Raw genomic sequence first — 18,289 nt, 5'->3', positions numbered from 1 at the left:
AATCAAAGAGAATTGTAAATTTAAATTTCATTTCTCCCTGGAAACAAATAGAAAATCAGAAAATTCCGGTAAATTTATCCCGCAATTTCAAATTTCACTGAAAATTTTATGTAATTTGGCACTGAATATTCATATTAGATTGGAAATTCAAATAAATTAAGGAATGAGAAAATGAATGGAATATGTTATTTTCAATCATGAAATTTTGTGAAATTGAAAAAGGGGAGATTGGGGTAAAATTGTATTTTGGAAGGTTTAGGAAGGTTGAAGGGATCTTTAGTTATTGATCATGGCAATCGTGCAATTTGCTGCAGACAAAAAAACGACGGGGACAAATCAGCTGCTGGTTAGATTGTTGAAAAAAATTTGAATTTCATGGGCAATTTAAGAAAAATTTTCGGAAGGGCGACTCTGAATTCAATTCAGGAGGAAAAAACTCATGAAATTTCAAATTGCCGGGGAAGTTCAAGTGTATTCAAATCATTTCAAGTGGAAAAAAGATAGAAATTTCACAACTTACTTACTGAATTCTGAATCTAACATTCAAAAATATCTTCACCTGAATTTTCTCATTTTAATTGAATAATTGAATGAAAATTAAGATTTACCATCAATTTTCTCACCTCATACAATAAACATTTTTTTATAATTCAATTTCCTGAATTTTAGATAACAAATGAAATTGAATTTTTATAGGGTTTGAACAGTAATCTTGACATATTGCTAAGGAAAAAGATCCTATTAATGAAATTTCAAGTAGATTTCAAGTAGAAATGACACTGAAATTTCACAACCCACTTGTACATTCAATTAAGGGGAAATCCCTGTATCTATAAGAACTATTAGAATTGTGTTTTCTCCTACAAGTATTAATTTTTATCTATCAAACAACTTTATCGACTCGATCATTGCTTTGTTGAGTCAATGAAGTAGTTTCCTGAATAAAAAATAATAATGGCAGGAGAACACACAATTCAAAAAGTTCCTGTACACTGATAGAAAGGATTAGTTATTGTTGACGAATGGATTTCGTTGGACGCGAGGGTGTATTCGGCCTCACCAAATGTTCATTCGTTAATAGTTAACAAATGCATATTTACGGAGCCTTGTTTGACTCGACTCTCACCTTTCAAGTGAACCATTCGTTAACTATTAACGAATATTCATTTGGTCATATTCAACTCTACCATTCGTTAATAGTTATCTAATCTCGTTTGGAATAAATGAATTAGTCTATCAGTGTAGATACAGGGGTTCCGTGTCACCTTAAATGAAAATTCCCGATCATTCGCCTGAACATTTACCTGAATTTTCCTAATTATTAAAGATGTATTACATCCTTTTCGCCAAAATTCACGTTTTTTGAATTTTTATGGTAAATTGTTGATCGGATTGACGTGAAAAAATATACCGTTTTTGCGCTTTATCATTACTTAATGACTCACGAAATTTCATGATCGTGCAATCATTTTCCTCCGTTTTTTCTAAAACTTTTTGGAAATTCACAAAACTGGGAAAAATGCAGGAAAATCATTGCACTACCATGAAACTTCGTGAGTCAGTCAATAATGATAAAACGCAAAAACTGTATATTATTTCGCGTCAATCCGATTAACAATTTGCCAGAAAAATTAAAAAATCGTGATTTTCAGCGGAACGGGCCAAACAATCCTAAAGTACATCCTCAATGAATCATTTAACCGAAACCCACACTTCCCAAAAACGAAAAAAAATCCAAACAGGGGTTGACATTTCCTAATAACAGTCCGTGTGCCCTCCACCTCCGACAGCAGAGACACATCCCCAACGAGCAAACCAAATAAACAACTGAATAAAAAATGTGGAACACACCGAGTGGTATTGACACAACAGAGGCGAGGGGGAAAAAAGACAGTAGTCATAAATCATACGACCCACTTGTTATTTGCCGCCGCAAATGGTCAGCATTTCGGTCGGCGTTGGGTAATGTACATTGAATAGTACCTGCACAATATTAGCATATCCCCCGTGTCATTTATATTCCCCCCGAGTCCCCGGGAAAGTGTCGGCCAGAGGGATGTACGAAATTGCGGGCGAAAAAAAAAAATTATAACAAATAAATCTATGGACGTGATTTTGGACTAGCCACGGTGATTGTTACCTCACGTTTTGGGATCTTTTGTACAACTTATTGTATGTAACTGCGCAGAAGAGTTCCATTGAACGAGACAGGACAGCCCCCCCCCCCATCCCCCTCCATCAATAGAAATGGCCCAACTACCAGAGATACCGGGAAATTTGTCGTTTCATGTCCACCGACGAGCGAGATTTTTTTACCTTCCTGCAGTAAATTGGGGGCGGCTTGTGTGTCCACAATAATTCGTTTTTCAGCGTTGAAAAATCAACACACACCGAAGCCCCACACGAGCCGGAATTTCACCCCATGCAGTTTTTTCTTTCATCTCCTTCGTGTTGTTTTTTTCCCCCCTCTCTCGCTCTCTTTCACTTCTTTCTCGCCCATAAAGTTTACTACTACTACTACTACTACTACTATGCGACTACTACCCACTGGGATCAAGGTAGAAAATTCGAGGGAGTCGTGTGGTGCGTCGTGCGATGACGGGTGGCCCCAGCCAGTTGGTGGGCACAACACAGACACGCAAACAAGCCGGCTGCGCTGTGTATGTGTGTCTGTGCATGCAGTCGGCACACAGTTGGTCTGAGTTTGGAAAAAAAAAGTGCACACGTACACATTTAGGGGAGTGAGATAAGAGAGAGAGAGAGAGCGAGAGAGAGAGAGAGGGAGAGGGAAAGAGGGGTGGGGAAGGAGTGGAAGAAGGTGAAGAATGGTAGTCAGGGCAGTCGGGCTCGGGCTTGGTCAAACCTCGCAGTGGGCTCGGACGGCGGTAGGATAATATTACAGGGCACACCAGTCACAGCCTAGCCGCGGCTCCCAGGACCCTTGCGAGTTCCGCTTCTGGGTGTCCAGCGCAATACGCGGGGTTTCGTGAATTGTTTGATAGACAAATTGTTTATTTCCTCGGCAGCAACAACAAAACATCACTCTTCATTCGGTTCAGTAGTTCAATTTTGGGGGGCGAGGAAATAAGGGGTTTGTTTGGGAGACTGAAGGATTGATCATGCATTTTGCATTGTGGAATTTTTGAAAATCTGAGTGACTGAGGGAGTAGAATTCTCAAAAATGGAAATTTGAATTCTGTTTGGGATGAATGAAATTTCTCATTCATCTTGTGATATTGAAAATTCAAGAAAATTGAGTTCGCTTGAATTGTTAGGTAAAAAATCTGGAAATTTTTAACAATGCCAAATTCATGTGGAGTTTTTATACATATTGTTGACGAATTAGTTGATTTCTCGAATATTCAATGGAATTTAAACCTTCAGATCCATAAGATGAAAATTCTTGAAAAATTTGAAAGTTCGAGAAATTATTTCTGTGAATTCTCACGTCATTGGTCATTTATTTGAATGGCATTTTTAATTTTTACAATGAGACTGAAAATTTAAGCTGTCATTGGTAAATGAATGATCGTTTAGCATGACTCAATTTTATTAAATTTTCAAGATGAATAAGCCATTTTAAAAAGGATTTTTTAAAAATCTGGCAATTTTTAACAATGACAAATTTACATGAAGATTTTATACATATTGTTGACGAATTTGTTATTTTCTCGAATATTCAATGGAATTTCAATCTTCAGGTCCATAAGATGAAAATTCTTGAAAAATGTGGAAATTCGAGCAATGATTTCTGTGACTTCAAAATCCATTGGTCATTTAATTGAATGTCATGTTTAATTTTTAAAATAAAACTGAAAATTTAAGCTCTCATTGGTATATCAATGATCGTTTAGCATGAAAAACTCACTTTTATTGCATTTTCAAGATGAATAAAACATTTTGAACATTATTTCATTTTACAGGTAATTAAAAATCCCAAAAAAGAGGATTTAGCTGCATTATTACTCGAATTAAAAAAAATTTCATTGATGTTTCCATGACAGCTGGATTTTTCCAATTCGTTGCAAACACTGGAGATTACGAATTTTCAATATTTATTATTGTGTGAAATTAAATAAATTAAATGAATTAATTGATGAACAGATTGATGAATGACAGATGAATGAATTTAATTTAATTAATCAACGAATTGATTAATGTTTGTTAAGAATTTCCTGATTTTATTACTCACAATTTCAAGAATAATATTCAAACAGTGCAGCTGAGTCATTGACTGATTGTTTTAAAGAGAAATTGTTTTCGAATGAGAGCAGATTCACGTGGATTCTGAATACTCTCTATTAGTTCTACCCCTGGCTCCCTATTATTTCGCTCAGCCGTGTGGGATCGTGAAACACCTGGCTTCTATTACCACCTTTTTTTTCACCAGTTGGGTTTAACGAGTTCGTCTCCCAGTTTGTCCCATTCCATCGTCGATCTTTGTCACGTTAAAAGACCGAACCTGCGCCGGCATCCACGCCCGCCTCGTTAGCCCCCAGGGTGGAAACGAGGGGAACGGTCAAACGAGGAAAGTGTCGAGTCGAGGGGGCCCCATCTGATCTCTCAAACCTGCTCTGGGTTAAGGTCTTGGAGATAAAGTGGCAACGAAAAATATATCTTTATTATTAAAATTGAAATGCATGGTTTCCCTTCTGGTTGGATGAAGAAGTTATTTCCTGAAGACTTTGGTCCCCGGAATTGTCTTATTTGAAATGCAAAACTCAGTTCGGAGAAGGTGAGAGATGATGGGAGGGAGGAGATTTATGCCGTTGGCGAGATTGTGGTGATGCCACCCTGCGACGGATATCGGGAGAAGTGATGGGAGGGAGTAGACAGGCACGTTCGATGAGGAAGAGATGGGAGACGGGATGTGATTGCTGATTGGGGGATTAGCAGCTGGAGGATTACAATTTTGAAAAATTGTTGTTTCGGGGACTGACAGTTGAGGTGATCCAAGTACGAGCGATGAATTTTTCAATCAAATTACGTGAAGAAAATTCGAAAAAATTCAGCCATTGTTACGTTTTGAAACGTAGTAGTTTTTTTTCGAAATATTTCTTTCTATTAATTATTTTTCTGTTGATTATTTTCTTTCTATTAGTGAGTATTGAAGATCGTTAAATGTTTGGGTAAACTTTTAAAAACTTCATGCGTTAGTCATGGATTAAATTCCAGTGGAAAGTTGACTATTTGTCAATTATTTATGGAAGAAGATTTCAATTCTCAGTCAGAGTAACATCTCAATTACATTATGAATTTCCCGCAAAAAGTAATCAAATGAAAAATTTAGTGCAGACTAAAATTGACCAAAATAATAGCAAAATGTCTGGTGAGCCGCTGCAAAATTACACAATGAGGAATTTCCAAAATTGTCAACGACTGACACTGAAATTCCGGGGGATCTCGTCATGAAAAAATCACGAATTGATGAGTTAATCAATGGTAACTGTAAAGCTCAACTATACGAGTATCCCGTGGAAAATTGTGAAGATTAGGAAATTTCAGTTGAAAATATTCTCGAACCGTCAGTTGCACAAGCCCGTCCGATTAAAAATTTGAGTAAAATGTTAATTTTCTCTGAAACTTGAAATTTCATGAGGTTTCGAAATAGATAGTTACCCGAATATAATTATGGAGAAACATTCCCTAGATATCTTATAATAATTGATTGACAATCAGACGTTTTTGAAATCTATTATTTCGGTCATGACGTCACAAAGTGGCATAAGTAATGTTGGGTGGCGCTTCGCTGCTCGAATGTCAGGGGAGAGGGGAGTTGCCGTCATCCATTGGACAAGGCGCACGTGAAGATTGGGTTAGGTTGGCTCGAGCCGTTCTGCGATTGATCCTGCGTTCGTCCACTCTTGTCACGTCATTGGCGATTTCAAAGCGTTTGCAATCTCCAACTTTCCACAATCAATTATGAATTAACGAGCAATATTTCTAATCCTTACACTGATGGAAAGGATTAGTTATTGTTAACAAATGGATTTGATTGGAGACGAGTCCATTCGGTCTCACCAAATGTTCATTCATTAATAGTTAATAAATGCATATTTGAGGAGCTTATTTGAGCCTTAATTGACTCGGCTTTCACCTTTTAAGTGAACCATTCGTGAACTATTAACGAATATTTATTTGATTATATTCAACTCTATTGGCGTTAATAATTAACGAATCTCGATTGGAATGAATGAATCATTCGCTTCCAGAATTTTTTTGAAAATTGAGCAATAGTTGCCCTTTAATTCTCAACGTTGTGAATTTGCATTCAATTTAAGATAAAATCGTTCTTAGAATCTCTCATTTAGATTGGAAATTCGGAATAATTGGGTTTTCCACGTTAGATTATTGCTGATTTTTCAATAACATTTAGGATTTTCAAATTCACTGCGGAAATTGAACATCAGATCCAACTGAATTTGCAGTGGTTTGAAAATTCAGGGACATTGCTTGAATTTTAAAATTATTTAATAATTTTCATTATCATGTGAACCTGGAAATTGCAATTCCATTGAATACTCCAGAAGTCAACTGATTTTTCAATAACAAAATACATGAAAATTTCGTGTGAATGAGTAATTGTTAAAAATTTCAAGGTTTTTTACTTGAAATTTCAGGAGTAATTTTCTAACAGTGTTCTATGAGTGTATAAATGAAAAGTAAAGCATTTAAAACCGAAACTTGAGATTAAAAAAAAAAAAATCATGCGAGTTCTCTATTCAATGTCACTCTGCTAAAAATTTCAACCAGAATGCTCCCGAAATCGCAATTTTCTTCTCACAGTGTGAGTTTATCTCGAAGCTCTGGTGCCAGATTATAAACGTTAAAAGGAATTTTGAAAGGAGAAAAATTGTCGAAATATTTTGAATATTCTTGAGTCGACCCAACGTCAAGGCCAGTTTTAAGAGGACATCTCGGTATCAAAGGGAGATAGGAAATTTTCGTAGAGGTCCTTTTTCAGGCTTTCACTTTTCCCGACTGAAAGGTATCCAGAGATAAGAATTCACTTATCTCTGTTGGATTCCGAGATATTTTCCAAAAAATGTTTTGTCCGCCGCTGCTACTGAACCGATATTTCAATTCCTTCACAACTCGAATTCCCTGACCAATCGACTGACTGATAAGCTATAGACTCATCGATTCCCCACCAAATCTTTTGCGAATCCCCCGCCGTGACGTCATTTCCCGGAGACTGCAATAACAGCCCGACGAATAAGAAAACTCAACGAGACAGAGTTCATAAGATCCCACCGTCATGTTATGGGAACTAAAAAGTCACATTCTTCTTGTCTCACTCGTTTACTTTGTGCAAGAGACGAGGAGGAAGACATGTAGACAATTTATAAATAGCCAGACTTTATTTAAATCCCGAAATAAGGGCAACGACATTTCGGATTTGGTCGTTAGCGAGACCTACAGACAGAATAAAAAAAACAACACTACATTCAATCAATGGTGATATCCTGTCTCGTGGGAACCGTCACTATTGTCTCATCATCTCACCACCCAGTGTGACAAAAACGTGTCACTGAATTTGGTTGAAGGAGACAAAAGACTTATGAAATTTCGGCTTTCAGGGAGAGTTCAAGTGAGTGAATTCAAATAATTTCAAAGAACTTGAATTTTAAATGTTTGATTAAACACGAATGTTCAGTACCAAAATGAGCAATTAATTAAGAATTCGGGAATATATTCACTCAAATTTTTCCTAATTTTCACTGAATAATTGAACTGAAATCTACAGGCCATCAAATAATGAGAATAGACATCCCCTGAAATTCCTGTCACAATTATCCCATCATCTCCAGTATAGAAGTCCTAAGCATCCTACGCCAAAACACTGAGAAAAAAATAACCTTTGGCAAGTAAATTTACTGGGCAGAAGTAATTTTTTTTCTCAGTGTAGGGAACTTGCATTGAGCTCAATTCTTTCTAATTCCCCTACACACCCATTCCTCGCAACATATGGATAGCTAAACGTCGAAAATTATGGAGAAATATTGCCTAGATATCTTATGATAATTACTTAAAAATCAGTTGTTTTCGAGGCCAATTTTTCGGTCATGACGTCACGAAGACAAAAAGGTCGAACGCTTCATTGGTTGAAAAAGAAGAGAGTGGGGAGTTGTCCTCCATTGGCCGAGGCGCACCTCAAGATTGGGTTAGGTCGGCTCGAGTCGTTCTGTGATTGGTCCAGCGCTCGACCGCCTGTGTGACGTCATTAGCGATTTCAAAGCGTTCGAAATCTTTAACTTCTAACAACTAATTATTAATTAATTGGCAATATTCCAAACGTTTGTGAATGAAAAATGAATTATTCATGTCCCATACTTGAGATTAGAATATTGAAAAAAATTCATGCAAGTTCCCTACTGAATAAGAATAAATGGAGTCACCATCTGCTCTGGAATTTAATTTCTGTCCTTGAAATTCTTTTTACGGTCGAGAATGTGGAGCAGTCTGAGAGGGATCACTTTATTCAAACGATTTAATCATCCTCCCTCCTCCTCCCCCCACATTAAAATGTTTCTCAAGACTTTCCCCTCAATGGAACGTTGTATAAACAAAAAAGACGCCGAGTAGAGATTCAACTCGACCAAAGTGCAGTGAACATTAACTGTTGGAAATTATTGACTGAAATTTCCGGTGACTTGTTGGAAATTTTCATTGCATTATAGTTCCACTGAGGTTTCATGGAATTTTGACATTAAAAATTCGGAAGTTATTCGGAGGTTATGGAAAATCAACGGAAATTGTAAATTTTAGTTCAATTATTCCATGGAAATTAACAGAAATTAGAAAAATTCAGGTAAATGCATTATTGAGTTGTGGTATTATTGCTATTATCAGTATTGTCATCATATAATGGTATTTAATCTATTGGAATCTTTTAATGGTATTTTTAAAGTGGAAATGAAGTGTTCTATTATAGAATGGAATTCTTGAATTGTCAATTCAGTAATTCCAGTAAGTTTGGAAATTTCGATAAAAAATTTGGAATTCCATTGAATTTTCTCCGAAATCTGACATTGGATGATTTCTTCCCTCTAAATCGAATTCAATATCATGAAATTTCAGATTTTTTCTAACACTGTTGCTTCCACTTAGTAACAAATTCACATAAACTTTCGGGCAGGAAAAAATTTCATAGAAAAACCTAGCGAATTCCATAGAATTCTCTAAAACGGTTGTTTTAAGAGAAATTTTACAAATAATTTCCAGAAACAAAAAAACTTAGAACATTCTAGGCAATTCCTATAGAAACTATCTCAATAGAATAATTTGCACAGAAAAATATAATTCTATTGATTTTTTAATAAAATATTTTCCATTAATCATTTCTATTAAAAGAGAAAGCGCAAAAGGCCTGTGAATTTTTCAATAGAATCGGCCAAGAACTAACAGAAATCCAATAGAATTTTCAAGCAAATTCGCAACATTTTTCTGTAAAATTTTTTCGTACGTGTTCCTCCGTTTGAAAAATAGCTACAGGTATGTAGAGAGTTTTGCTAAGAGTTATTAAACTGGCCTGTATACAACTAAACTGGGTGGTTCTTTATCGTGGTCGGGGATAGGCGCCAAGGGTTTCACGATAATTAATGGCCCTCGTTCTTTCACGATTGTACAAGAGCCCAAACGTAAGGTATGGAGTCAGAATGAAGGTGGATAGACGTGTGGCGAAGGCGGGGGGTGGGGAAAGGGAGGGGGATGAGAAAAAAAAAGTGAGAGAAAGAATTAAGGTGGAGGTCGGTGTGGTAGAGACAGACAAAATGAGAAAAATAAAGTGAGAAAGAGAGAGAGAGAGAGAGAGAGAGAGGCGTTCAATTTCATGGGCCACCCGGAAAAACCAGTGCCTTTCCTTCCACTTAAATTCCATGGAATGAGACACCGACTACTGGGGCCGCCTCTAATCTACCTGGCATTATCTACGATTGAGTGTCCTCGAAGAAATCGACCTGAAATAAACAGTTTGAGGAGGTGTGGAATTTTGAGATTAGATACAGTGTGGCGCTGGGTTATGGGGGCAATCAAACAGTGGGATCATTTTCTATTATCCGATGATCAGTGTGAAGATATTTCGTGGCGGATTAAATTATCGAAATTAGGGGGCACCCCAGGGGAAAACCCTAATTTTATGATTTTACATGTTGATTATGCGGTTGGAAATTTGTGCCCTAATCTTCAGTTTTAAATAGCGGAAATTTCAGGAAATTTTGTATTTGAACTCTTACATATTCCATTTTTTTTCATGATTTGGCGTAAAAATCAATGGAAAATGTAAATTATTGTTCAATTATTTGGTGAAGAGTACAATAATCGAGGGAATTGAGGTGAATATAATCTTGAATTTTTAATTAATTGCATTTTCTTTTCAGCAGTGTATTTGGGGAAAAATTGAGCGGAACTAGTCTATGGAAATTTTTTATTTTATTATGAGTGAATAGTGAGGCGATAATGACATGATTTTCGATTATTCGATAGTCACTGTGAATATATTTCACGGAGGATTAAATTATCGAAATGAGGGGGCAACCTGGTAAACCGGTGATCCCTAATTTTATGACTTTAAATGTAAATATATAAGGATTATGCGGTTGGAAATTTGTACCTGAAGTTTTTGTTTTCAGTAGCGGAAATTTCAGGAAATTTTGTTGTTCAACAATCATATCAATTGCTTTTATTCTAATTTGGTGTCACAATCAATGAAAATGTGCATAAGTATATTTTTGAATTATGAATTAATTAAAATTTTCAGTAAATTGTAAAATGAATGTTTGAAACTTGAAATTTTACAAGTTTTCTTTACCTCTAGATGAAATTCAATGTCATTCTTCTGGGTATTTTCACTCAACTTCCCGCGAACTTGCAATTTCTTGCAACAGTGTATGGGGATAAGAAATGAGTGGAGCTAGTTTGCAGAAGTTTTCTATTGTATTACGGGTGAATAGTGGGGAGATAGTTACAGGGCAGTTAAACAGAGGGATAATTTTCTGTTATCGGATGATCAGTGTGAAGCTATTTCGCGGAGGATTAAATTCTTGAAATTATGGGGCAACTCTGAACTAATCCCTGCTTTTATGATTTTAAATGTTGGTTACAGCTTCGCAATTCTTGTCTAATTTTTCTATGTTGAATCCCGGAAATTTTTAAGAAGGGACATTTTCACCGACATTTCAGGAAATGTCACTGATTTTTTCATAAAGAATTGTAAAAATCGATGGAACTTGTGAATTACACTTCAATTATTCAGTGAAAATGGGGAAACTTTATGTAAATAGACTTTCGATTTTTCAATAAATTGAAAATTCAAATAAATAACTCGTTTTGTACTACATAAAATCGAAATTTTATGAGCTTTCTTATTCTTAAATAAAATTCATCGTCATTTTTATGAAAATCATAATCACATCCGATTGAATTCCATCATTTTTTACAGTGTGTCCGGGGGGAGGAATTGAGTGAACCCCATCTGTGGAGTTTTGGAATTTTATTGCAGTGAATAGTAGAGCCACTGGGGACTAATTCCCGCTTTCATGAGTTTCAATGTTGTGTGTTGAATCTTATAAATCTTTAGCAGGTGACATTTCACCGATATTTCAGGAAATTTCATGGATTTTTTCATAAAAACTTGTGAAAGTCGCTGGAAAGTGTGAATTACAATTCAATTATTCAGTGAAAATTAGGAAAATTCTGGTGAATATATTTTCGTTTTTTTATTGAACATTCAAGTAAGTAATTAATCTTGTACTACTTAAAAATCGAAATTTTATGGGATTTTTCCTCCTCATTTTAGAATAGGAAATCAAATTCAAGGTCACTTTCCTGAAAATTATAATCACAATCGACGGAATTCCATCTGGTTTATAGTGGATTTAGGGAAAAATCGAATGGAGCTAGTCTCTGGAGTTTTTCGAATTTTATTACAAGTTAATAGTGGGGAAATAGTTTCAGTTGCGGGTCATATCGCGATTGTTAGGTGGTAACAGAACACTGGAGGTTCGTGAAATCCGACAAGTGCCCATGGATGAAACACATACGCATATGCATATGTACACTGGTTAGATGAGAAAAAGGGAGAATCGAGGGAATGAGAGAATTCGCCAAGGAGTTGGCGACGCGTCAATGTCGCATGGTACAATAGACAAAACGAGAGGAATGTTACTTTAATTCTTTCCTTCCTCTCGTGATGAGAAACGAGAACAAGGCGCCCCATGAGAGTGCGATAAATACAATGAAACGGTTTAGAGGAAGAATAATTCTTGAATTAGACGATGAAAATATTTCAGAAACGATTTGAGTGTTGGTCAGTTTTCAATGAATATCTCGAAATCTAAGGGAGATAGCAAAATGTTTCTAATGACCTTTTTTGTAGAGCGAAATGGTGGCTACAAAAAAAGTCATTACGGCAATTTCGATATCTCCCTTAGATTCGGAGATATTACGCGAAAACTCCTTAGCTAATGGTTAAATCAATTTAAGAATATTCAAGCATCTTTTACCGTTTAGTACAGACCACCCTATGGATTTAGCTATTTTCAATCATTAAATTTTATTAATTTAAATTAAATTGCGTGAAAATTTGAAAAAATTATGGACATTCAGCGTCATTCAAATTACATTTTGCACAGAATATTTTTTTTCACATTCATTTTTGATAAATAAATGATAGAAATTGTTGAAACTATCGTAAACCTTATTTTTTTGAGCATGTAATCGATTTCTGGTAAAATTCTGAGAATGACGAAATTTACTACGACTCCGAATAAATTATTTTTACGATGGAAAATTGATTGTTTACAAATTATTTATAAAAAATGCTCTTAATTTTCCATAATTGCAAAATATCAATTATTCTATCAATCTTCCCCCAAAGTAAACTTTCTAATTTTTTATCAGATTTTTAAAATGTTTTATAACGGTTCAATATCGAGATTCAAACTCCGACCTGCAATGAAATTCGAATGCAAGCTCTGATGTTCCACTGTAAAAGTATAAAATCATTTCACTGAAGAAAAAATGGTCAATTCAAATTTTAAAAAAATAGCCAAAGTACTTGGATATCCTTAAACCGTTTGACCGCTTTGCTACTAACAATAAATCCATTTTTTCGACCGTTATAGTAATAATTTCTGCGACGGTTTTGGGCCATAGTCGGTCAGATGCGGGTGAAAACAATAAAAAATAATCAAAACAACTCCATTATGTTGACAAATTGCACAACGTTTCAAGTGCTCAAGGCACTCCTCTTCAGGTGCTTCATATATTTACTCTAGAAAAACGAAATAATACATATAGCAAACAATGAAAAACTATTGCAATAGCTATTGGAATAGCTACTAAATAGACCTAAAACATTCGAAAATTTCAGGATTTTTAGAAAAAAAAAAAGTGTTTAATACTTCTCGTCCAATTGTCGTATTCCATTATTCAATTTATTGAATAATTCCCCTCGAATCCCGTAATTATCAATCACCCAACGATAACCCAGCGAAACGGAAGTGAATTTTCCTTCAACTCCGGAAAACCCATCGGAAGGAAACGAAAAAAAAATTGACGGAAATTCCATAAACAGGATGAGCCATTCTCCTAGCTCGTCAGAGCCTCACTGCAGTGAGTGTAAGAAGTGTATAACCATTTCACTCGTAAAAGAAAGAAATGAAGAGGAAAAAAAAGGACAGAGACCACGAGACGGCTTTTCACCGTTCGAAGATCGGCCACGATAGCGAAACGCTCACGCTCAGTAGGTATGCCGCTCGTTAACCGCCCGGAGACACGAAAATCGCTCGTTGCCACTAGTCCCCACAGGGCCCTCCCTATACCCCTTTCTCAAACGTTCCTCTATGGCGAATCCTTTATCGGGGGCCACCATTGCCAACGAAATTTTATCACGAACCAACACAGTGGACTATTGATTTGTTGGCTTTAAAATGGGTGCCTGGCTGTACTATTTCAAACACCGGAATTCTTTATACTCAGGTACACCAACTCCTTCAGCATCGTAAATAGCCAGGGAGGTGGAGTGTACTCTGGGCACATAAAATGAGTATTGAATGGCGAAATTTCTATTCTTTTTCAGTGAGTTCATTTTTTGCTGAAACTTTCTCATAACTCACTGGTGGTAAATGTGATTTTATCTGATGGATGCATTTAATTGTGACATTAAACAGTAGTTAACGGAAAATATTCAATTGTTTATGGATAAATTTGATGGAATTTTTGGGGTTTGGAACGTGTGAATTTTTGGTTGTCTGGAATTCTGGAAATTAGTTATTCAATTTTATTTTTTCATAAATTTCGAGGAATTTCGTGAGGGAAAATTCACAATTTGACAGAACAATCAATGAAAATTGGTAATTCTAGTTCAATTATTCCATGAAAATTAATTGAAATCAGGAAAATTCCACGTGATTTGGTGCTGAATTTAATTGGATTAAATTTCCATGCAAGTGTGCAATTAGTAGATAATAAATGAAAGATATTCAATTTTTTACGGATGAATTGGGAAGAATCTTTGGTGTTTGGACCCTGTGAATTTTCATGAATGCAGAATTCTGGGAATTGTTTAGTTAATTTTATTCCTTTATAAATTTCAAGGAATTTCATAAAAAAATCAAAATTTTACAGAACAATCAATGAAAATTGATTTGAGGTTAATTATTCCATGAAAATTAACAGAAATCAGGAAAATTCCGCGTGATTTGATATTGAATAGGGGAGGGTGGGGTAAAACGGACACTTTAGACTTCTTTTTAATTATTCATAACTGAGAAACAAATTGATCAATTGAGCTCAGTCTAGGCTCGTCACAAAGGGAAAGAATTGTTCTTTGCATTGAAAAAAAAAATTATTGAATTTTATCAATATTTCAACCCCTCGTTAACATTTTTTAAAAAGTAAAAAGTGTCCGTTTTACCCCAACCTCCCCTATTAATATTTTATTCCATTAAATTCGAATGCATTAAATTTTTCAATTAAACAATAGCAAAGGAAGGATATTCAATTGTTTATGCACAAATTTGGTGAAATTTTTTCGGTGTTTGGAACCCGTGAATTTTGACTGACCCAGAATTCTGTTAATTATTCAATTAGTTTCATTCCTTCATAAATTTCTAAGAATTTCATAGAAAATTAGAAATTTTACAGAACAATCAATGAAAATTGTCAATTTTGGTTCAATTATTCCATGAAATTTGACAAAAATGAAGAAGATTCCGCGCGATTTTGTACTGAATATTCATTTTTTCATTTCATTAACTTTAAATGCATTGAATTTTTCAATTGAACAATATCAACGGATAACTTTTGGCCGTGACTATTCGCACCATTGCGTGAATCACTCCCGTACACTCCATACACTCCACGCATGCGTGAAGTTTGTGTATTTCACGCAGTTGAAGTTTCATACTACTGTGTGTTTCACGCAGTCGTATTCAGATACTCCTGTGTATTTCACACTCCTGTGTGTATAAACACACAGGTGTATAAAACTTCAACTGCGTCAAACACACAGGCGTATCAAAATGCAACTGCATGAAACACACAGGTGTATCAAAATGCAACTGCATGAAACACACAGGTGTATCAAAATGCAACTGCATGAAACACACAGGTGTATCAAAATGCAACTGCATGAAACACACAGGTGTATCAAAATGCAACTGCATGAAACACACAGGTGTATCAAAATGCAACTGCATGAAACACACAGGTGTATCAAAATGCAACTGCATGAAACACACAGGTGTATCAAAATGCAACTGCATGAAACACACAGGTGTATCAAAATGCAACTGCATGAAACACACAGGTGTATCAAAATGCAACTGCATGAAACACACAGGTGTATCAAAATGCAACTGCATGAAACACACAGGTGTATAAAACTTCAACTGCGTGAAATACACAAACTTCACGCATGCGTGGAGTGTATGGAGTGTACGGGAGTGATTCACGCAATGGTGCGAATAGTCACGGCCATAACTTTTGCCAAATTTTCGGTGTTTGGACCGTGTGAATTTTTCCTGATCCGGAATTCAGAGAATTGTTTACTCAATTTTATTTCTTTATGCACCGAGACCATTAACCTTTCGAAAGAGAGGAGCCACCTGACTGTTTACGAGGTTTAGTTAACAACCTAATGCAGGTAGAAATAGCGCGAGATAATGGAAATAGCTGGCAATAACGACATTTCTCAGAGGTTCAGTCAAGATCATGCAACTTGGCACTGTCTTCCCCACCTTGGCACGCATAGTGGCGCTAAGGCCTTTTATCCTCATTTTTTCCACTCCATTGTGATAAGGTACAGTAGGTTGGCCAACGCCTTACGTATACCACACGTGAATTCATGACGTCATCTCTCATAATTTCCAAATAACACGTTTTTCTTTATATATATATTTTTTCGTATTCCGCCTGCTTATGTACCTGCATGACGTGTTCACTTCCCACAGACATTGAGGAAGAATGGGAGAGAGAAACGAAATGAGAAAAAAAATTTAAATGAACGGGGAGAAGTCGGCGACAAGAGGCCAAGGGAATAAAGAAAAAGGAGAAAATTAAAGAGGTGCACTGATTCTGGAGAGACGAATTCAGTCTGGGAACGAGGGTACAAAATGACGATGGAAAAAAAATGTCGAAAATACATTTTGTCGTGTGCATTCTGCATGAGACACCACTTGAAAACCCGCTACATCCCTAACGCTACATAGAACGATTGCTATTTCCGTTTGGAATAAAAAGATACACACGTTCGAGTTTACCCCCAGTGTCTCGTTCTGTCTGTCGCGATGTCGCATCTTCTAAAGATAAAGCCCCCCGACACCGTCCCAGACAGTTCCCAAAAAATGTCTTTTAACAGTGACAACTTTTTAGCTTCATTGTTGGAAAAAAAGGGGAAATAAAACTACAGCGAAATTTCTGAATGGAGACATCAGAGGATAAATCGTTTCCACGTGAATTATTTTATTGTTCTTCCAACTCAGTGAATGAGGGAATGTGGGGAAATGGAGATATCAGTTGAATGATTTTTTTCCTTAGAAATTTCATGATTTCGTCTATCCTTTTTAATAATTAAATTACAAAATCGTCGCAGTTGAATATAATCATAACATGAAATTAAACTTTAGGAGAAAAATCTCCTAAAACTATTTGTCTCAATTGACGTTATAGAAAAGTACAAGTCAACAAACGGCCCGGACAGTCCCCAGAGAATAGCTCTTAACAGTGACAACTTTTTAGTTTCATTATTAGAAGGGGAAAAAAAGTTTGAAATTTCTGAATGGAGCCGACGGGGGATAAATCGTCTCCACCTCAACAGTTTTATCGTTCTTTCAACTGAAACTGCATTGGAGAAAATTGAGAGAAATAATTTTTGAGAATTTTCCTTTTGAAGTTTTGGGATTTTGTAAATTGAAATTACATAAAAAATGTCTTTTAATAGTGACAACTGTTGTTTCATTATTGTAAAACAGAAATAAAAATACTAGGAATTTTCTGAACGGAGAGATAAGAGAATGAATCGTTTCCCCAGGAACAATTTTATCATTCTCCCATCTGAATTCAAATCACACCAAATTGAGACAAATTTTCCACCTAAAATTTCGCGATTGTGGAAATTAAAATTACAAAAATAAGATAGGAAATCCCAAAAAATGTCTTTCAATCGTGACAACTTTTTAATTTCGTAATTAAAAAGGATAGATAAAAGTATTCCGAGATTTCTGAATGGAGACATCAGAGAATGAATCGTCTCCACGTGAACAATTTCATCATTCTCCCACCTGAATCTGAATCACCAAAAATAGGTCCAAATAATTCTCGAAGATTATTCCCTTGAAATTCCCCAACTTTGATAACCAAAACAGCTGAAAAATTCTAATTAACAAATTTCCCTCTCCCTCGAGTTGAGCACCTCTGTCCCAAGTCACGTGACCACTCGGCTTTCCTTTTCCATTCTTATTTTCCATCCCGCACTATCCCGTGTTTCGCGAGCACCACGCGAGTGTCGTGAAACGTCAGTCTAATTTTTTATTTAACCAATTAAAGGCCTCAATCCCCCACAATTACCCACCACACACACGACTGAGTGAAAACCTTTTATCCTTCAGTCAATCACCACTGCAGGAGTGAACGTCAGGAGGAAATGAATTAATTCCTCTATTAAAATGCAGGAAAAAACCCCCGTTTTTTCCTCATTTCCAGGTCACACCCAATTTCATTGAGCAGAGCAACTGATTCTACTCCCGACAAAACCATCCCCACGTGTTACTCACCCCCCCCCCCCCCC

General features: G+C 36.0%; 1 protein-coding gene across 1 annotated transcript in view; it reads right to left on the bottom strand.

Moving 5' to 3' along the window:
- Window positions 1-18,289, bottom strand: part of LOC107047882 — a 44,209-nt gene that overhangs the window by 24,445 nt on the left and 1,475 nt on the right. The window lies entirely within an intron of this gene.

The sequence above is a fragment of the Diachasma alloeum genome, unplaced genomic scaffold (genome assembly GCF_001412515.2).
Source record: "Diachasma alloeum isolate Michigan unplaced genomic scaffold, Dall2.0 Dall_scaffold_78908, whole genome shotgun sequence".
NCBI classification, from domain to species: Eukaryota; Metazoa; Arthropoda; class Insecta; order Hymenoptera; family Braconidae; genus Diachasma; species Diachasma alloeum.
Note: the sequence above shows the minus strand (reverse complement) of the source record. Positions and strands in the feature narration are given on the sequence as shown.